General features: G+C 41.2%; 1 protein-coding gene and 1 non-coding gene across 4 annotated transcripts in view; one reads left to right on the top strand and one right to left on the bottom strand.

Moving 5' to 3' along the window:
* GRM7 (glutamate metabotropic receptor 7) overlaps positions 1 to 22,861 on the top strand; it is a 391,610-nt gene that overhangs the window by 34,539 nt on the left and 334,210 nt on the right. The window lies entirely within an intron of this gene.
* On the bottom strand, positions 20,812 to 20,884 carry TRNAK-CUU. Its single transcript has one exon. It is a non-coding gene; the product is annotated as a tRNA-Lys (tRNA).

Here is a 22,861-nt window from a genome sequence, read left to right as displayed (position 1 = left end):
TGAACAAGAATAATGGGGGTCACCAACACAGTGCCCTCAAAGTGTTGTTTGATGATGAGAAGAAGAAGAAGAGGAGGAGGAAGAGGAAGAAGAGGAAGAGGAAGAGGAAGAAGAAGAAGAAGAAGAAGAAGAAGAAGAAGAAGAAGAAGAAGAAGAATGTTGTTATTTATATGAGAACTGCCATTCTCATTGTCCCTAACCACTGCACTTGTTGCCTCGGGCTGATGGAGTCCAACAACATCTGGAGAGCTTCTGTCACAGAGTGAGCTGGCAGAAATTCAAACCATTCAAAGTTGGAGTTCTTAGCAAAAACATGATCTTCACAGACTTAGATGAGTGTGGTGCTCATGAGCAAAGCAGCTCAACCCTGGTATGCCGACCATTGGGAACCATCATTCCTGACCATTGGAAGCCCAATAGTATTGGGAGGTGACCACATGGACACAGTATTTCTTAGAGTAGCATTAGTGCATATTAGTGGGGAGAAGACCAGACCTTCTGCTTAGGAGATTACAATTAACATTTCCATGTTTGGGGTTAGAAGTTTGGGGTGGTGCTGTGGTCTAAACCGCAGAGTCTAGGGCTTGCCGATCAGAAGGTCAGTGGTTCAAATCCCCGCAACAGGGTGAGCTCCCGTTGCTCAGTCCCTGCTCCTGCCAACCTAGCAACTCGAAAGCATGTCAAAGTGCAAGTAGATAAATAGGTAACGCTCCGGTGGGAAGGTAAACAGTATTTCTGTGTGCTGCTCTGGTTCACCAGAAGCAGCTTAGTCATGCTGGCCACATGACCCAGAAGCTGTATGCCGGCTCCCTTGGCCAATCAAGCGAGATGAGCACCGCAACCCCAGAGTCATCTGTGACTGGACCTAATGGTCAGGAGTCCCTTTACCTTTACCTTTAGGAGTGGGGAGAAAACCGAACCGACTCGTAATCTGGTGAAGCGGGTTTGCGTCTCCGCTCCTCCACATGCAGCTGCTAGGTGACCTTGGGCTAGTCACAGTTCTCTGAAGTCTCTCAGCCCCACTCACCTCACAGATTGTTTGTTGTGGGGGAGGAAGGGAAAGGAGAATGTTAGCCGTTTTGAGACTCCTTCGGGTAGTGATAAAGTGGGATATCAAATCCAAACTCTTCTTCTTCTAGGAGGTTACAATTAACATTTCCACGTTTGGGGTTAGAAGATGAGACAGAAAGTGTGTGTGTGTGAGAGAGAGAGAGTGAGTGAGAGAGAGAGAGAGTGAGAGAGAAAGAGGTAAATCAAAGTGAGCCCTGATCTTCCAGGTTTCCCAGTAGCTTGCGGAACCACTATGGATACAAAAAGTCAACCAATTAGCAATTTGAGGAAAATCTGATTGTTGTTTGCTCTGATTCAGCAGTAATAAGCAGGTTTTCCTGGGGAAAGCACCAGGACAACAACAACAAAACACTCAGACACGGATCTGGAAAGCCTGGATCAGTGCCAAGAAACACACCACAAAAGGAAGTGTGGTTGAGCCCACAGTGACACTTACATTGGTGCAAAGGCCATTGCAAAGTTATCTATCTTTTCCTGCTGCCTCATTAAACTCGTGCTGTCAAATTCATTACCTCTCAAAGCAGTGTTAGAAACTGAGATATGAAAGCTAGGAGCTAAATGGTACCTTAAACCGAGGTTATGGGCACAACAATGGAATGTCTAGTCGTGCTTTTTTATAACAAGAATACATTTTTCACAGGTGTAGTCTTTCCCCTGCCCACCCCCCTAATATTCTTAAGAGGGTCTCCTCTCCAGTCTTCAAAGAGTAGCTGGAAGTGGGGAGGAAAAAAAGGTCCTTCTTTCCTTCCACTCTGCAGTTTTAATCTGAAATCTTAGACGCAGTACTGCGTTCAGAATTCAGAAACTGCTAATGAAATGCACCTAGAACAACGGGAGTTTCAGACAGTGCTCTCAAACACTGGGCTTCACCAATTTTCGCCAAGATTGCCTGTAAAGCACAACTCAGCTAGTAGCTTAAAGTGGTCCCTTTGACACTGTGGTCAATAGGGCCTGCAGACTTTCAGTACAGTGGTACCTCGGGTTACATACGCTTCAGGTTACATACTCTGCTAACCCAGAAATAACGCTTCAGGTTAAGAACTTTGCTTCAGGATAAGAACAGAAATTGTGCTCTGGCGGCGCAGTGGCAGCGGGAGGTCCCATTAGCTAAAGTGGTGCTTCAGGTTAAGAACAGTTTCAGGTTAAGAACGGACCTCCGGAACGAATTAAGTTCTTAACCCGAGGTACCACTGTACTGACTGCTGTTGGCTCAGAAAGGAAGTAGGACAACACCTGACACTGTATCATATGGTACTGGGATGGTTGTGGGATGAGGGATAGGTATAAAAAAACAAGCAAGCAGGATAACTACTCTTCCTCCATGCCATGCCCCACTGCTGGCTAAAAAATATCCATTTATGGTGTCAGACACAGCCTGTGATTTCCTAGCCAGCAAGGAACTTCAAAATTTGCTTCCAGCAGCTATAGTTCTTCTCTGCCCTTGAGTGTCATCTTGCTTAGTCATTCAGCCCTGCTTTTGCTAAGTTCTTACAGTGATGATTTGCCATTAGTTCTCTCTGTTTAGAAAGACATCGCAGGACAGGCCCCAAATCTTTGTCCGTCCTTCTCCAACCCTTCTCTTCTTAAGCTCAGACTCTGAAGCTTGCAAAGAACTAATAAAAAGATCAATGAAGGTTTTGAAACTTTTTAAGATTATGCAGATAAAAACTCTTTTGCTTCACAGGAAGCAGCAGCATGATTATTGAATAATGTAGATTTGACAAAAGTAGATTATGTAGATAAGCAGCTGCGTGACTTGCAGATAATCTAAATTAATGACCAAAGGCCAGGCCTTTGAGAAAGATACCTGTACGATCCACCATTATTAGTTTTCAAGAAAAATATTACCCTTGGAAAATATTAACATATGCCAGAGAGACAAGTTTCTTCCATCATTCCTAAGTATTTGGCAAACAGGTTTCCTTCTTGCTTTGAAAAATTCCTATTGAATAATCAAATTACAGTGTTCACAGCTGTGCACGTTAGATCCTCACCCTTGTTCAGAAAAATCTTAAGGCTTTTGTGACCCGAACACTGCTATAATTTGTTGTTGTTGTTGTTGTTGTTGTTGTTGTTGTTGTTGTTGTTGTTGTTGTTATATTTATTTATATCTTGCCTTTTCCCCTGACAGGGACTCAAGGTGGCTTACAGATAAAATAAGAACAGCTAAAAACAAATTACATGAATTTTACTTGTGGGATTTTTCATATATCACATTCACCAGGGAACATATGGGGAACAAGTAAATATTATCCTGTAAATGAAAGTCAACATCTATTTCTAGTATATTTGCTTGCTTATTTATTTATTCATTCATTCATTCATTTCAAAAACGTATACACCGCTTGATTGTAAAAAAATAAAAATAAAAAATTCTTCAAGTGGTATATGTTTTGAGAGATCACTGCATTTTTCAGTATCATTTTTGCCCTTTGAAGAATCAGTATCATTGATAGCACAAGATTAATCTCAACACAAGTGAAATCGGACCTCTTTAGGATTATGTGAGAGATTGAGTAAAAAGGGAGGGACCATAGCTTACAGGTAGAGCTTGAACACTGTGCAGATAGAAGCCTAGGTTTAGTACCTGGCATTCCCAGCAGCCACATTGATAAGTAGGTAAACAAGTAAAGGATATGTGTTTCTGTAGTCTATAAAGAAAACCATGCTGATATAAACCAAATCCTTTGAATAGGGTTTGTTCTTGCAACACTTTAATTCATCCCTCTCTACGTATGTTTCTAAACATACTTGCTCCTCTTTCCTGACCCTTTCATAGGACTTTTTTTTTAATGAATTAACCTTCCTTTTCCACTGCTGTGCTTGTTTGTGTATCCTTGAAAAGGCTCCCCACAAATCATTTTACTTCATTGCCAGAAGCACTGTATTCTTCTATATTCTTTGTACTTTCTCAGTTTTGTTTGCTGCTAGCCTTGCCAAACAAATAATTTTGGTGAGTTTTCTCATACGCTCCGTTCTACTGACTCTGTCCTTCTCAAGCTGATTTGTCACAGGCAACAGCTTTCTGGGTCATGTGGCTTGATTAATGTACATCCCATTGGGAGAGATTCGTGAGTACTTGGTTTGCAGGTTACTCAAGAAGTATAGTGCCTTTGCTGTCTCCATGTAGTTAATAATTTTATTATTTATACCCCGCCCATCTGGCTGGGTTTCCCCAGCGACTCTGGACAGCTCACAGCATATATAGTTGTAGTTTCTGAAACCACAATCGCTGTTAATAGATTCCTCCCATATCTCTATTTCCGAAACATCCTGCTATAACTTTTGTGGGGTGGTGATCAACATGTGCCCTGATGAAATGCTCACTTCTTAATACTGAGAGGTGATAAAGTTCTTTTACGGAAGCTGTAGCTGTGTGACAATGCTAACTTTAGAGGACTTTCAATCTTATGTCATCTGGAGATGTGATGTCATCTGCATGCTTAGTTCTGTGTTTGAGGGCAATGGAACACAATATATAAATGTCAAAAAATTAAATCATTCACCACCTTCCTCCCCCTACTCCGATGAAGACTGTGTATCCCTGTTATGTATCTAGGCAATCAAGTAAGGCCAAACTCCCTTCATCCAACATATATAAATTAGACCTCAGAGGTGTGTGTGTGTGTGTGTGTGTGTGTGTGTGTGTGTCCCCTTCAGCTGTTTTCACCATATTAACAGCCAACAGCTACAGTGGCATATGTAAATTAAGACTGCCAGTGTTAAACTTGCATATAAACCTTTGGAATTGAATTTATAAAGCCACCAAGCTATCTTTTAGTCAGGAATTAATGCACAACAATTATTCTAGTGATAATCAGACTCATAGCCCTATGCTTGCACATATATTTCATTCACAGACGCATGCCTTGTCTCTTCTTAATCTCACTCTTATCCTAGGGGAATGTTTGATTGGCACAAAATTCTCTGTTGTTTTATTGATTGATTCTCTGTTGTTTTATTTATAATCAATGAGTTTTCCTGTCCCCTATCCAAATCCCCCTCTGTCCCCATCACTGCTTGAATTAGTGCAATTAATATTATTATATAGTTTTGCTCTGCATAGTGAGATGTTTCATGGCTTCAACAAACATTTTGGGTTTAATTTCCTTTTTAGAAGAATGTCACCAGATGCTTACAATACACTTTGTAATATCTGCGTTTGTAAATATGGAGGTTAAGGATTGGCACAGGCACAGTTTAAGCATGCTAACAGACAGGCAAATTCACTGTCGCACATCAGATCTCCAGGGAGCCAGCCAGAGCCCCAAAGAGCCCAAGCTCAGCTTTCTGGTTCAGTCTGTGTTAGACTCTCAGAAAAAAAGGTGGTTGTTTTCTCCTGATAGCCAGCTTCTCCTTGTCTCCCATCTTTCTGGGACTGAGATAAGTATAAATTTATTCTGCAAAACATCTCCTTCTTGGATCATTATCTATAGTTTCCCTACCCAAGGATGTAATTGGCAACTTTGCTAAAAAGGTAAAGGTAAAGGGAACGACTCTGGGGTTGTGGCGCTCATCTCGTTTTCCTGGCCAAGGGAGCCAGCGTACAGCTTCCGGGTCGTGTGGCCAGCATGACTAAGCCGCTTCTGGCGAACCAAAGCAGCGCACAGAAATGCCCTTTACCTTCCTGCCGAAGCAGTACCTATTTATCTACCTGCACTTTGACGTGTTTTCAAACTGCTAGGTTGGCAGGAGGCAACTTTGCTAAAGACTCTCAAAGAACAATATGTACTTATCCTTAGCTAATTAACCCATACCTGTTCAAACTCCCAATCTCACAATTAGGGATGAAGAAAAAATCCAATTCAGTCTGCAGCTAAAGGAGAATATATGAAATCTGCACTTTCTGAAACAACATATGAATTTGAACACAGCAATCTTTTAAAATTTGCACTCTTCTGATATTTGCACTCAAATGAATTTTGCAGTGCGGTTCTTCAATCAAATGATGGTTACAAAATGCATATCTTCAGTAAAGGTAAGGTGTGCATGAAAATAGCATTCAAAAATGCACTCTGCTAGGAAAAATTGCTTGCAATATGTATATTAGTCAAACAGCAGACAAAAGTGTGCTTCTTAGGATGTTGTTGTTGTTTAGTCATTTAGTCATGTCCGACTCTTTGTGACCCCATGGACCAGAGCACGCCAGGCACTCCTGTTTTCCACTGCCTCCTGCAGTTTGGTCAAACTCATGCTAGTCACTTCGAGAACACTGTCCAACCATCTCGTCCTCTGTCGTCCCCTTCTCCTTGTGTCCTCAATCTTTCCCAATATCAGGGTCTTTACCAGGGAGTCTTCTTAGGGTAACTTTGCACTAAAACGCTGAACAATTTTCATGAGCATTCAAAATGGGGGGGGGGTGTTCCTCAAATTTCTCCAGAAATGCGGAGAACTGAATTTAAGATTGGAAAAATGAGAAACTGAGAAAGTTGAAAATGACAGATCTTCGCATCCCTAACAACACTATTAAAAGTTCATTTTAGTGTAGAGAGGTCACACAATATAGTAACTTATTTGCAGTCAGGGCAATATTAAAATACTTTATCCAGATATGCTAGAGCTTTCACTTTCTCACTTTCTTATGCTGACTTTGATCTATGGAAGAGCTAGCTTAAGGCCCAACTATAGAAAGGTTAAGGAAAGAGACAACAAAGAGAACTATAGGAATTCTTCCTTCTGTTCTTGAAATTTTATTTTATTTATTAAATTTATATACCACCTGTAGCATAATAATAAAAAAACAATAAAACAATCACACACAAAAATCATAACAGTTCCCCCACTTTTAAAAGGCCATAGATTTAATGGCCAAAGGTTTAATGGCCAAAGGCCTGGGTAAAGATGAATGCTTTCACCTGATACCCAAAGACATGTAATGATTGTGCCAGGTGAGCCTCTCTGGGGAGAATATTCCACAAACGGGGAGCCACCACAGAAAAGGCCTGCTTTCTTCTTGTCATCCTCCAAACCTTTGAGGGAGTGGGGACACAGAGAAGGGCCTTGGATGACAAGTGCAGGATCCAGGTGAGTTTGTATGGGGACAGGCAGTCCTTAAGATATTGAGGTCCTGAGCCATGTAAGGTTTTATAGGTCAGCACCAGCACTTTGAACTGGGCCCAGAAACTAATTGCCAGCCAGTGCAGTCGGGCCAGGATTGGCGTTATGTGTTCAACTTGTCTTGCCCCAGTGAGCTCATCGGTATTTATTTGAATGCAACATTATAGTTCACTGGTGATTAATTGAATGCAGCATCATTATAGCAAGGAAAGTTGGGTTGTCTTCTACCACTTAGCATTTGTTAGAACCCAGAGGTTGAACTAGATGGTTCTCTGACCTAGATCATTAAGCCTGCTCTGACGTTCTTGGCAGGCTTTAGAATCTGGGCTGCCAACCAGCTACAAAGCAGTAGGGAGAGACTATGATTTGCAGCCAAGAAATAGTGAGCGGGAGGGGTTGCTTTAATTAGACTAACCCATGCTTTTTTCTTTCATACCCTTCCACCAGTCAGGGTTGCAGATGCATGTCTTTGCCATGCCACAGTAAAAAAAATAATTGGCGCGACCGGGATGAGTTCCCTCCCACTTTGAAAGTTTCAGCAGGTTTTATTTGTAATTACTGAATACTTTCTCTCTCTGGTAGCCCAGTGAAATTGGGTCTATGCTGTTGTGCCCTCCCTTGTACTTCTCTCTTCAACCTATAATGAATATTTATTATCTTGCACACTTCTCATCTTTTAATTCTCAGATTTCTCTGATAATGTAGAAATGCTGTTGATACCTTAACCTTTTGTTATGCACTGCACAGAACTGACTGCATCCTCCAAATGGTTCACCTGCATCCCATTGTTGCGTTCATTCTCTCATTGCTGAAGATGATATTCATTTTTGCAAATGCAAATTAAACCCAATGCTGGTAATGAAGAAAAGATACCATCACATTACAAAACAGCCTGTTTCTTGAAAGGTCTGCTGTACTCAGAGACCCTTCTAAGGTTTATTTTGGTTGTCTCGCCAATGTGATTATACCTCCTTGCGATTTCCACTAAGCACTGTAAACTTAAAAATAAAATAAAATGAGCAGAACTCAACATTGTGCTGTTACAAATGTTCTGTCTGCAGAGGTGTTTCTGTTTGCCTGGTGGAACAATCTCCCCTCTCCTCCCCTCACCTCTCCTAACCCCTCTCCAGGCCAGGAGACAGGACTAGCAGAAGTCCCTTCAAGGGCTTTTCCACTAACAGGATCAGTTAGCTGAATCAGGCCCCTTGACTGTAAATAGCCACTTTGAAATGAAAGCTACTTGGGGCCAAAGGTTCAGACAGTTGCCAATGCACTACATTGAAACTATTTTCTGATTTCCCTTTTTTGAGCAATCTGCCTGTTCAGCTAATAAGCAAAGTGTCTACATCAGCATTCATTATGCTAGCTAATAAATATTTTCAATAACTTGACCTCTCTTCATTTAGGGGTGAAACCAATAGCTCTTTATCTGGCTTCTGAGGCAATTTTTCCTAGTCCTCCAGAGGCTGAAGGGCCAATAAAGAAGGAAGATCCTACAATAAAAGCAATTTGATATTCAGATTGTCTTGTTGCAGGGAGCTCTTTCTACATCTGCTTGTTCACCCTGAAGCTTCTGCTCATTGCAGAGAATTCTGGGGCATGTTCTAGGCCTTGAAATCTATTTATGCAGGGCAGTGAAACAAGACTGTAAACTACCATATGCTAGATGGGACCTAGAGGAGGGCCAAGCTGAGATGTCCCTTTACTTTCCCTGTCCATTCATGCATGGCAAAATGGGGGGTCCATTTCAGGAGGGTCTCATGGTTGTTGAACCAGCAGAGGCAGTTCTTCATGGTAGCTGCCACCTGGCAAGCAATTTGTACCCCCACTCCCAAAGTCCTTCGGAAATGCAACAACAATTGTAAACGATTGCAGTGGTGGGTGGATCACAGCTCTTCTTGCTTCTATTGAACTCTGGTCTGGATTCTGATTTACATGTGATAGAATGTTGGTTCCCAGGACTAATTTCTAATTTACATGACCTTCTGGATCCTTTCACATGGAACTAAAAATCTCTCCCTTTCTCTCTCTCTTGTGCGTGCGCTGGATCCTGCCAGGAAGGATAGAAATAATTGTAATAAATACAAACCTAAGGAGGGGGGGAGGATTCATTTATTCTGGATATTTCCCACATCTTAGATTCCATCCCTCCTTCCTAGAAATATATCACTGAAGAAACAAATACAACCAGAAAACATGATTCACCCTCTTGTATATGTCACTGAGAGAATTTCAAAAGGATTAAAATAAAGCTGGTTTGAAATTGTGCTTTTATTCAGTCGACGAGATGTTTTTAGTTTCGTTCATCCGGATGAACGGTGATTTTAAAAGTTTCCAATAAGATACAATGTTGTCCTTTTCGTTATACATGTTGCAAAAAGATGACCTTTATTTGAATGTAAAAATATTGCTGAAGTCTCCCACAGCCAGCCTTAGTTAGTGTCTTGGCTGCAACAGAATTTTTGAAGGTGTTGTCAGCCATCCAGCATTTACTGTAAATGTAAGAAATCAGATGAATTTCCCTAGGGAAATATGGAACTGCTTAATTGGGAGTAGGCACCAATTTTTCCAAGAACTGGAAAATAGATGTGAAGCAGGAAAGATGCAAAGGGATAGAAGCAGCAAGATTAACCCAAGCCTTGCATGCAGGGCTGGATTTACCGGTAGGTTTGATGAGGCCCTAAGCTACTGAAGGTAATGGGGCCCTTTATATGTCCAGCTGTCCTTTGTCAACAACAAATTGCCGCTGTTTTTTGTGTTGAATATATGCTATATGGTAATTTATGAACCTAATAGGTATCTAAAGCCATTTGCACAGAACAAAATATGTATTTTATTATAAAATACGTATTTTATGTAGGCACTCTGTATATAGAAATGAGCAAACCAGTGATATTTTAGGGAGCAGGCTAGCAGGTGGGGCCCATTACTTACATCATAGGAGCCTACACAACACAAAACACTGTTGCTGTATGTAGGTTTTATTTTATTTGATTTTTATCTTATATTTTGGAAATGTACATCCAGTTTTTTTCCTTTAAATTTTTTTGGGGGGCCCCAACAGAGTGGCACCCTAAGCTATAGCTTGTTTAGCTTATACGTAAATCCAGCACTGCTTGCATGTTTGACCACACGGGTTTTTGCAGCCTGCACCTTAAACTGTTTTGTTAACAACCATCCTTCCCTCTATTTCTGAAATTCGGAGGTTAGTGTGGGTCCTTATGTAACTCAAACAGCGCAGTTGATGCAAGGACATTGTATTGGGGGCTGGGGAGATGGCTATTCCCTTAGGTCCATGGGTGCACCCACCTTTCTCTCTTTATAGTTTCTCAGCAAGGGGGTTGTGACGTACAGCTTCTTCCTGGGAGCATTTTAAAAGAGCATTTTGCTGCATGGCCACAGCGGAGATCTCAGCAGGTCTAGGTAGCTGTAAAATGTTCGAGACAGAAAAAGGCAGCCCCCAGAACACCTTAAAAGTACAGTGTACAGTGTGGGCTCAGGTGCAAATCAATCCATTGATTGTGCTGTTAAAACTATAGATCTATATTCTGGTCTTGTTATGTTCTGAGCTGAATCCTAGAACAATAGGATCCAGAATGCAGCAGTCTGATTGGTTCACAGGAGCCACCCAGTCCAGCTCCAGGTGGAAGTGAATCAGTAACCTGATTGGCCTGCAAGAGCAGCCAATCAGGCTCCTGAAGGAAGTGAATCCGCAACCTAATTGGCCTACAGGAGTAGCCCGGAATTAGCCAATCATGTGGGGCCCATTGTGTAAATAATGTATATATAGCAGATGTTTTGGGGAAAGATTCGTTCATTGCTACTAGGAGCTGAATAAAGAACATGAAATTCACACTTGACTCCGAGTATATTTCAGGCCTATAAATGGGTCTGAGGAAAGCAAAATGGGTAGATTCATTCCCAAACAAAGAGTGAACTGGAATCTTTTGCATTCTCACTTGGCATTGGCAGAGGTGACAGCCTGTAAGATCCCGTGCCTAGTCCACACCGCACCAGCATTTATGCCCTCACTGAAAACTTTTAATAAAAAATTTAAAAAGTCCACACTACACCAGCATCCCAATATTATGAGGTTAGCCTGTGTCATAGAGGTTTTATTGGCAAGCGGAATAGATCTTGTTGGTTCTGCTCCACTTCTCGGAAACTAGATTACACTTCAAGCTGCTGCAGTGCAAACTGAACTGCCGAACTGGGTTGCTGTGTGGCTATTTGAAATACAGTCTCCTTTTTAAGGGTACAAGCAGATGAAGCAGCTTTGTTTACAGCCACAGCTTAGGGCTTGCAGGTTGAATGCAAGTCTAGTTTCTTGTGCCAAGTGAGAATATCCTGTTCCTAGGTGTGACGTTTTTGTACTGTTTGTTCTATCCTTTTCAACCCGGCCCATCAAGGGTTAACGCAGACTCCAGATTGAACTGACTGAACAGTCCATGAGGGGCAGGGCAGCTGAATGTTTAAAGAGAATGGGCTGCCATTTTGTCAGTTGAGAGGGTGCTTGGGAGAGGGAGTGTGGGGTGGTTGAAAAGAAGGTCTGTGAGAGTAGGTTTAGGTTAGGTAGTTATAAGGTTATATATTATATGATTAACAAAGATATTACCACTGAAACTAAGCTTGTACGCAAAGAAACCTTAATGCAACCATTACGATCTTAAGCAAATAAATTTCCATCTTTAAAGTGCCAGTCAGAAAGTCGCCTGTGTTATTTTCCAGCGAAGGTACATGAAACTCATTTGTGTGGACACTCATTAAAAAGACAAAACTTCCTTCAAGAGTGGAACTTTGAGGGTGTGTCTTTGAGGTGCACTGTGAGGGCGAAATAGGCAGACAGACCCAGGGTGTCACAAAGTTACCTCAGGGAAGAGGTGAGCTTTTACATGAGGGGATTTCTAGTGGCTGAACCCCTCATACTGTGGACACAAGGGATAGTCTCATATTTGGCCTAGAGTTTAAAAGGGTACCTGGCCATGTTGGTGCTGGAAAGGGACTCTCTTTTATTTAAAAAGAGAAAGGTTTACAGAAAGGCTAAAGGGATAAGTGGGAGTTTAGTTTTACCTAAGAAAGCCCTGATAGTTCTTTTAATAAGTGAGCGGAAAAAGTGGTAAGACGAAAGGAAGGGTCTTTCGTTATATATCACACTATGTAACGTCACCAGGGATTTTGGGGCACCTATCAGTTTGTGTTGGGAGCCACTTGATAATCCTGGGTTTACCATATACTTCACTTTCAAAGATGCTTTAAAATGCTTCATGGGAGAGTCTTGTTCAGTTGGATGGAGTAGTTTATTGAACTTCACACTTGCATAATTTCCCAAACTCTAGGAAAAATGGAGGCTGCATATCCCAGCCCTCCCCCACCCTAAATGTAAACATTTTGGAAGGAATTTAAAATAAATGCCTTCATGTAGTGAAGCAGGATGTAGCATTGTGTTTAAAGTTTAAGTTGGTTTTCTTTCTTTTTTTCCTTTCTTTTTTGTATCTCCAAACCTGTGGCTTTCATAGGCAGCATTGTACAGATCTCCAAATTCAGCATAAATCAAACAGGGTGCAATGTCTCTGGCTGCATGCTAGGTTTCTTCTTTCTTAGATTTTGTATAACCCCAGCTGAAATGGAAAACCTCACTCCCTATGGCCATTTTCAGAAATGATGCTAACATTGCATTTGGCACGCTTCTTTCTGTAAAGTGAATGCAAACTACATTGATTAAAATATACATTTTATTTTAAAAACGGTTCTTGATGTTATATAAAAAGCACTAACATTTGCCAGTGACTCACTCCAGCATATTTATTTACTGTGCCCAAAGGGGTTTACTCCCAGGTGTGTGTAGGATTACAACATTACTGTCTCTTATCAAACACCCTAAGATTAAAAGGTTAGGCATATATGCAATAAAATAATTGTTTGCAATGGAACATTATATACATAAGCATTCTTGAGTTCATTTTCTGATGAAATGAATATTGCTAGTCTTCTGTACAGAAGTATTGATGATGCATATTTAGTGTGGCTTCCTATTATCTACATTATGTGCTTTGCATGCTCAGTGGCACCTTGATACTTAGGGTTTGTCCACACTTCTGCTTGTCCTGAGCCTAGAAAGCATGGGTCTGAGAGGTTTTCTGCTTGTCTCAAGCTTTCCTGTTTACAGCTCCAATTCAGTGGTAAAGATCGGGTTTTCTTAGGGGAAAACAGTGGGACAAGTGGAAGTCTGGGACTCAGTGACTCCCATTTTGAGTTCAGTAGGGCAGAGACTGTATTTGGATATGGGGTTTGGTAGAGATTTTGAACATGGAGGTTCACGTCTTAATTCTTTGGCCCATCAATGGCTACTTGTGGGCATATTGCTCATGAATGTGTCCAAAGCCCTATTGCTGGGTGTGAGGGATCCTATCCCCGATCCCTCCCCTTCAATGCTTCCCCAACAGTGACTCTCCCTAGGTTTCACTGACAACTAGGATGAATCCTAAAGTGTTCATATGGGAGATGTCTCTGGGGTACCTCAGGGCTCTACGTTTGAAAACCTCTTGCCACCTATGGGATCTCCCTACTAGGGTTCCCAACTACAGCAGTTTGCCTTCCCTTTAAGCAACTACGTGGCAACTTTGGCTTCACTGTCCAGCCCTCTGTATGACAGGAGAATAAGCAAACCGTTTCCTCTTCCACAGGAAAACTTTGTTCTCTCCTCTTAGTCACACCTCTTAAGGTACGGATACACTGCCAGAGTCAACGAACGTTGAAACACATTTAACTTTATTAGGTAACTTGAAAACATGGATGTCCAGGGTTATTACTGTTACAAATCTTCTTCTCATGTAATTCAGCTTGGTTATAATATAGCAATGGTAAAGACCTTTCCTCCCATCCCCCCAAAGCCTAACCTCTCATTATCTCTCTCCAACCCTCTAACCCTCCTGACCAACTGCCATTCTCCCCTTTTTAAAGGGCGAAAAGTCCCGCCTCCTGCGAGTGAGCCGCCAGTCACATAGAGTGTATGTTAACTCCTAACACGCTGGGCTCCTGACCATACCCTCCCTAAGGGCTGATCCGTTACACTGGGCATGATGGGGATCCAGCACATGAATATTAGGGCTGTAAACAGGATTTGTCTGAGGGTTCAATCCTGCTGGCTGCAGGGAACATACTTTTAAAGCAGCGCCCAGCAGGATTAAATTGTCTGCCCACCAGCTGGTAAGCAGAAGGTTCAATCCTAATCTCTGCTGTTAGGTCAAGATGGGGGTGGGGGGAGGAGACAGAGAACCCCCTCTTCTGTTCCCCTCCTGGTTTAAACATTAGCTCTGCCCCTGAATCAATTTGAGGCCAGACTGGGCTGGGCTCATGCCAAGTCTGAAATTGGTCACAGATTAGTTCAGAGGATGCAAACACTGCCCCAGTAAGACCTACAGTGCAGCAAAGGTGTTACCAGAATGCTTGCTTGACTTGATCCACCTGATCATGTTAAGTGATTTCCCCCTTCATGATTAATGATGAAACCCGGAGCAGAATGGAAGAAACAGTTCAAGAAGGGACAGATATTGGATTTCCAGTTGTCAGGCTGGCTAGCTGTAAGTTGTAGGAGTTATGGTTACTACTTACGGTGTCCGCTTACACATCACCAAAAAGAGGAAAAAAAGGAGGACTAAAGAGGACATACATTTTCATAATTTTTTATAAGCTACTGGTAATTTATATGTATAGCTGCTAATTTAGAAATGATTACTATAATTTAAATAGAAGTGTAATACATCTCAGCATAATGGAAAAGAGACTGTGACTAGGTGGTTTGTGTGCCTGCCGCTCACACAGAAGTTCAGGTATTGCTGATGGGCAACCTTTTTCTTCCCGCACACGATTCCTTATCCTTAAATCAAACTTGGACCAGGCAGCCTTTCAAAGAGAGATCTGTTCTCTGTGAAGTAAGAAACATGGCCACCCTATCACTATATTTATCTACTACTAAAAATTAAGCAACTTTTTTTGGGGGGGGTAAATAAAAGCATAAAGTCAAAAACAATGCATTGGGGGAAAAAACCATTGCAGTAACCCATAACAGTTCTTTAAAAATCCAGCAAGTCTTCTGTTGTTGGAACACCCTTTGGTAAATAGCAACATTCAACGTAATCTCCAAATATTTGGAGAACAGGTAAGTTTTTACTTGGTGCTGGAAGGATGATGGCAATTAGCAGTCCTCCCTGGGGAACGTTTCAGATGTGGGAAGCCACAATGCCCTCTCCCTTGCTGCCACCCTCCATATTTCCCTCAGAAGGAGAACCTGGAAAAGAGCATTAGATGAAGAACAAAGGATTGAGAAGAGTTCTGAAAGATAGGAATATAGGAAAAAGTATTCTATCAAGTCAGAACTGTTAGTCTCTCTAGCTCGGATTGGCTGCACTGACTGACAGCAGCTGTCCAGGATTTCAGGCAGGGAATCTGTCCCAGCTCTACCCAGAAGTGCTGGGGAATGAACCTTCTGCATGCAAAGCAGGTGCTCTACCACAGAGCTATGGCCCTTCCTGAGATACAACATACATCCCTATTGCATGCACATTGTCTCTGTGTATTAGTTCCTGTATTCTCCCATTTCAGCCAGAAGCATGATGTGCACAGGTTCCCTGTAGTTATGATCAGCATCACACAGGGTCAGCCCTGCCCTGCAGCAGAACAAAATGGCCTGCTTAAAACAGGCACTCTGAGATCAGGAATTGGGTCTGACATGTGCAGCAAATCTTTCAAAAGTCCTGACCTCAAGTGGGTGAGTGGGGAGCAATCTGGCTCCACATCAGGCAGCAAAATGTCTTGGGCCTGCACTTTATTCCATTCTATAGCCTCTCTCTCTCTCTCTCTCTCTCTCTCTCTCTCTCTCTCTCTCTCTGTGTGTGTGTGTGTGTGTGTGTAACTAGATTAAAATTCATTTCATTTGTTAGATGACACTTTGTGCATGGAAAAGCATACATAGTACTTGGCTTAGAGTTGTGATAGAAATTAAAGGTGATCTCAGAAGGTGAGATGAGGACATCATAAAGAGAATTTTCTTGGGAAATGATGCTAAAATGGCAGGATTGTATGACCCTGTCTTTATGTTTGTCGGGTTATTGATTGTGGTAACTGTAATTTTATTATGCCATACTGAGTTTATTATGTACACAGCCTAGGCCAGTTTTTCTTTTTCTTTTTCTTGATTCAAGCTATATACATTTATAACATAAATAAATAGTGGGAGAGAAAGTAAAACATGTAAGGATTTGCCCCCCGCCCCCGCACTTCTTCCAGATGTGGTTGTGTGTACAATATGGCTTATTCTTTCTGCCCTTCGTTGATTCTTGAAGTGGAAGGTGATTAATGAAATACTTTTTCCCACTGAATTTTGGGCACTGTAGACATCCATATTGATGAGAAAGAGTAGCACATTTATTTGCTTGGTAGCAGTATAAGCAGTGTTCAGACCATGTGTCACTCCCTGAAATCTACAAGGCCAGGAACTTCTAGAGAAATACATCCAACATGTAGAACAGATTGATTATCCATCTACTTCTTTAACTCCAGGGGATAGATTTTGAAACCTAGTAACAAATATAATCAATCTTTTACAATATTATTTATCTCCTAGTTCGTTTTGATATTCTAATACAGCTTCACTTTACATTGCGTAAATGATTTTCTTTTTTAAAAGTTTTGCTGTTCAAAAGTTTTATCTCATCCAAAATGTTAAGAGACTGACTTTTTACTGGTTTTCTAAAGACTGAAACTGAGAAAGATGCACATACAGAATAAAAGAACTAGCCATGTATCACTGAATGTCAATCCAAGGAACAGTGCGATCAAAGGTGGGTTGACTTGGTATTGATACAATTCAGTATCTTTGATTGGGGGCAGTATAGACACAAGCAGTGCGGATGGAACCAATTAGTGCTGGTTGTGCAGAGATGCCCAAAAGTTCACGAAAAGGCGCACACCAACATGAATTTCATATCTGCATAAACTTCATTCTGCTAGCTGGTGGAGAAAATGCTTGATGGTGTAGTTGGAAAAGAACCATTTGATTTAAGCAATATATACCTGAAGTATACCTGAAGGAGTGTCTCCATCCCCATCGTTCTGAGGTCCAGCTCCAAGGGCCTTCTGGCGGTTCCCTCACTGCGAGAAGCAAAGCTACAGGGAACCAGGCCAGAGTGCCTTCTCGGTAGTGGCACCCACCCTGTGGAATGCCCTCCCATCAGTTGTCAAAGAAATAAACAACTATCTGACTTTTAGAAGACATCTGAAGGCAGCCCTGTTTAGGGAGGTTTTTAATGTTTGAAGTTTTATTCTGTTTTTAAAGCTCTGTGGAAAGCCGCCCAGAGTGGCTGGGGAAACCAAGCCAGATGGGCGGGGCATAAATAATAAATTATTATTATTATTAGCAGTAAAGGGATCCAGCAAATGTAATAATAATCACGGAAAATTAACTGCATTATTGATTGTTTTTAAAGCAAGTGTCTGGAGTAGGTGGAAATCCAGAATGGGACCGTAGCAGGGGTAAAGGGTTAAATCAATTATCCCTCCCTGCCCAGTCCTAATTAAGATGGAGCCCCAGAGCTGCTATTTACTTATTAACCAAAAAAGTAAATAGGAGTCCATGGGCACCTCATCCACATCAGGACAGTGTTGGTGAGAATTTAACCATTTGCCCCTACTGTGGTTCTGGTTCAGATTGCCCCTCTCTCAATGCTGCTAATTATTTGAGGGTGTTTTTTTTTTTTTTTTTAAAGGGAGACCATTCACACAGTTGCAAGTTGTATGATTTTTGTCACTTCTGTTTTGACCCAGAGTTGCCTAGCTTCAGGTATTGGTTCCTGCCCCCCGCCCCCATGCAATCCCAGTAATAAAAGGTTGGGAATAATTTAAAAGATCTGTGCACAAGTGGTATACCTCTGATCCCCCTGGGCTTCGAGCAAAATCTTCCAGAGCTGCAGCTCCCACATTATGTAGGGCATATCTGTTTTATAATCGCATATTTAGTCTTATGCCAGTTAAATTGGCAGGTCTTCCTCCCACACAACATCTTGAGAATTGTGGTTTGACAGGGATCTGTTAGACATCTCCAGCTCCAGTCACACACGATAGTTTTCAAGGTTTCCTGGGGATAAAGCAGTGATCTCCTGAGAGAGAGAGAGAGTCTGTGGAAGTATCCTCTAAAAGCAAAACAACAACAGTAGGCTGGGGATTAAAAACAAAACAAACGAAAAACCCCAAACCAAACATTTTACCAGCGCTGGATAGTGAGGTCATTGTGATACTACTTATTGAAGATAATAAAAATAGAACAGGAGAGCAAGAAACAGCTGAAAATGTTTATGGTGTACTGTAGTTGGGAAATGGTTGAAACAAAAAAAAAATCTGCATGAAAATTTGTATTTAAATAATTTTATCATGCATACATATGTGTGTGTGTGAGAGAGAGATTATCTGTGTATATATTTATACAGATTTAAATACATATGTTATATTAATGTAACAGTTCTAAAATATTTCGTTTTGGAACACGTCTTGAGCTGAGAACTATATTGCAAAGGGTAATTACATTATAATCCATGTATTAGTGCAGGAGGTGTAAATTCTTCACTTAACAATGCAGACTGAATTAGATTCTTCTCCATCCCTAGTTTTGATATGGGTCCAGCAGCAACAGCTTATCTACAAAAAGATACTTGGAGAAAGGCATGCTTTTCTTAATGCGTGCTCAAACGTTAAAGGGAGAGAGAAAAATGGAGCCACGTCACCTGCAGGTCACGGCCATCGTATTTAGTAGCTGTAAAGTGCTTATCATTGGTTTTTGAAGCAGCTTCAGTATAACATCATTTATATATTTGCTATTTTAGTAAAAGAAACACATGCCTTGTGTGCAGATTACTTGAAGCAATGATGTCGCCAGGCCAACTATTTTACTGCAGTCTCAGAGGATTTTATGGTAATACTAAATTAGATTTGCATTTACTGTAAAGGTAATCTATCACAGCAGCATATGATTTTCATCCTGATGGGTAAAAAAAAAAATCCTTCCATTTAATAATGCTGTTTTAGGGATTAATTTATTAGCTTTATGAAATGAAATTGGGTCATTTTATAAGGATCTTGCTACTTTGCGTCTGATCACTTTGTAAAATGCCAAGTGGCACAGGAATCCAGTTGACCAAATAACAGGAAACCTACACTTTTTTTTTTGGGGGGGGGGGGTAAAACAAACATGTGAACTAGACTTCTGGTTTCAAACTTCTGCATTTTGAAGGGGAGTAATCTTTGTACATTTGTTCACAAAAATAAACAGTGGTTTGAACAAACAAGCAGTTTTCGGGGTTTCTTTATGTTCTATATTTAGTTTATTAAGTATATTTAGTTCTATTTAGTTTATTTTGTTTGGCCCAGTATACCTGAAGGAGCGCCTCCACCCCCCCCCATCCTTCAGCCTGGACACTGAGCTCCAGCTCCGAAGGCCTTCTAGCGGTTCCCTCCCTGCAAGAACTGAGGTAACAGGGAGCCAGGCAGAGGGCCTTCTTGGTAGTGGCGCCCGCCCTGTGGAACATCCTATCAGATGTCAAGGAAATAAACAACTATCTGACTTTTAGATGACATCTGAAGGCAGCCCTGTTTAGGAAAGTTTTTAATGTTTGATGTTCCAATGTATTTATAATCTTTTGTTGGAAGCTGGGGAAACCCAGCCAGATGGGCGGGGTATAATTTATTATTATTATTATTATTATTATTATTATTATTATTATTATTATTATTATTATTTTACTATTATTCACTGCCTGGTGATGTAAAGCAGGAGTGGCTAGTAGTCAGCCTTGGACAAGGTCCAGCCCATGAAGCAGTTTTACATGGCCTAGAACATTCCTGCCAAATTTCAGCCCGGGTGTCATGATACTTTCCCCTATAGTTTTACTCCTTAAAAAAATAGTTTTAAAATCTTGTGTGAAGGAGCACCATTTCCCCTTTAATATTGCCTCTGATTTTCTGAGAGGGAACACATTTCTCAATAGGACAAAAGTTTATCTGCTTTTTAGGCTGACATAAAAAGAGGCAAGTTTCTTCTCTGCATGGATCAACACAAGCACTGTAACCATAACAATCCTTACCGCTTACATAGCAGAGTGGTTCCCAGATCCATATCGTTGGCCGGTTGCCTGCCTTAGATGGTTCATGTTTGCCCTGAATGAGCAAGTTTTCAGTCTGCGGCTGCTCCTGGATCTGTCTCTGTCACTAGAAGCCAACGTGATCTTGCTGATTGAAGATCTTGGTGATTTCAGAAGATTACCTCGTGGCCCAGGAAAAAAATAATAACAGCTGAAGCTTTCCACCCACCCAAAGCCACATATGTCAGGTTTAACTTTCTGCATCTATGGTGACCAGGGCTGAAATTCTATGCACACCTACCTGCAACTGAATTCCATGGGGGTTACTTCTGAGGAGACAAGTTTAGGATTGTGCTACAGAAAACACAGTGTGTTGTCAAGACTCTTAAAAAAAAGAAAAGAAAAGAAGAACAGTTAGTTTGGATTGAGAAATCTTGTTTTTATGCATTCAGTAACTCAGACCTGTCAATTTACCAACTTCTTTTTCATAGAATCTTAGAGCTGGAAGGGACCACAAGGGCCATCTAGTCCAACCCCCTGCAATGTAGGAAACCTTTGCCCAACATGGGGCTCGAACCCATGACCCTAAGTTTAAGAGTCTCATGCTCTACCAACTGAGCTACCAAGGCAGATAGCAAACTATATTTTGTAGAGTTTGTGTTAATTTAAAATTCTGTTCTCTTGCCACTAGTTGTTTATCCACTTTATCTTTGCATCCACATTTTGTACACCATGGTTAATATGTTATCTTTTATTTTGCTACTCCTTATTTTTTTAAAAAAAAAAAGAAGAAGAAGGAAAATGGGGCATTTTTGATGATGAGTCAGTTGCTTCTTGTTATTCTTGGGAATAGTAAGTGATATATTGAAATATATATGAGTGAATTAAAAGCATGGCTAGTAATTTTGCTTCATATTTTTTGTTGGAGTGCAGTTATGCCTTGTTAAGCTAAATAAAGGCTAATGAAGTGAACAGTGTGGGGCAATGCCACTGATTCTTGGGGGAAGCCGACAATAGCTGTTGTGTAACATGTTCTGATCTCGTATATGTCAAAACCCCATGTGTCACTTTCATTTATTTTCAGTGACTGTTGTTTTCACACAGCATGAATGTGCCTATTATACCTTGCATCTCATACATTTATGTTTCTCTCATTTTGGTTTTCCTCTCTCGACTTTTGTTTCATTTGCATATATTTGGTTTCAATTTTGTGTGTATGTGTTTCCTTTATTGTAATTTATTAAAATGGAATTAAAGGCTAATAATAGCCAGGCAAGAAACTATACCCAATGGCGGTTAGAAATATATGCCACTGAATGCTAATTTATAGTGCTGGATAGGGCTGGACGATAACTGGTTTTTAATATTGTGATATATCACCAGCTAAACATCCTGATATATCTATATATCATGATATCTGAAATAAGGAAGGAACTATGCAGAGATGAACAGGACAATGTCCTGGCAACTGCTCCTACTTAAGGGTCTAAAACTGATAAATGATTATATTATCAATCACCTCATGGTCACTTTCAGCAGCAGGCAAGCCATAATGCATCCAAAATGAGACTTTTGGTTTTGGGCTTGGCTACCGACCTGAAGGTTGGCGGTTCGAATCCCTGCAACGGGGTGAGCTCCCGTTGCTTGGTCCCTGTTCCTGCCAACCTAGCAGTTCGAAAGCATGTCAAAGTGCAAGTAGATAAATAGGTACCGTTCCAGCGGGAATGGATACAGCGGTTCCATGCGGTGCTCTGGTTCACCAGAAGCGGCTTAGTCATGCTGGCCACATGACCCAGAAGGCCAATAAAGCGAGATGAGCGTCACAACCCTAGAGTCGTCCGCAACTGGTCCTAATGGTTAGGGGTCCCTTAACCTTTACCAAATGGTTGTATTCAGGACAATCCAAAGTATGGTCATGAGTCATAGTGAATGCAAATAATCTGGGACTGGCAAACGACCAAACCAAAAGTCCTGTTGGGATGCATTTTGGCTTGCCTAAGTAATAGCAGTTGCCAGGACATTGTCCTGCCAGCCTCTGAATAGTTCCATCCTTATTTCAGACAGTGTTTAGCTGGTGATATTGTGAGGTTTAGCTGCTGATAACTTTGCAGTGTTTAGCTGGTGAGTTATCGTGGTGTTGAAAACCAGGTATCGCCTAGCCCTTCCACACATTGTGATTTGTGATATATTGCCAGCTCAAATATTATGAAACAATTATCACGATATGAACTTCAAACCGGTTTTGGATGATATATCGATATATTGGCCAGCCCTAGTGCTGAATAAACTATAGAAGGTCCAGAAATTATGTTTGGTTTTCAAAACCAATTGAAACTACCAAGGTAAACCAGGCTGTTGACTAGGATTCTGAGCGCCTGTGTTCTGATTTGATGCATGTTGTCCAATCACAGAACTTTTCAGGATTTGGGCCTCTGCCATTGGCCCTTGAACTCTGAGTCATGATTCGCAGTTTGGAAGTTTAGACAGCCAATCACATTGGGAGTGGGAGTGTCCCACATTTTCAGAAATGTATATAAGCAGTTGCTTTGCCCCTGTTTCCCAGTTATGTGGTTCAATAAAGGTTCTTGCTGTTATCACTGCGTCTT

This window comes from Lacerta agilis, chromosome 2, assembly GCF_009819535.1.
Source record: "Lacerta agilis isolate rLacAgi1 chromosome 2, rLacAgi1.pri, whole genome shotgun sequence".
In the NCBI taxonomy this organism is placed as follows: domain Eukaryota; kingdom Metazoa; phylum Chordata; class Lepidosauria; order Squamata; family Lacertidae; genus Lacerta; species Lacerta agilis.
The sequence above is the reverse complement of the archived record's forward strand: the minus strand, read 5'-3'. Positions and strand labels throughout refer to the sequence as shown.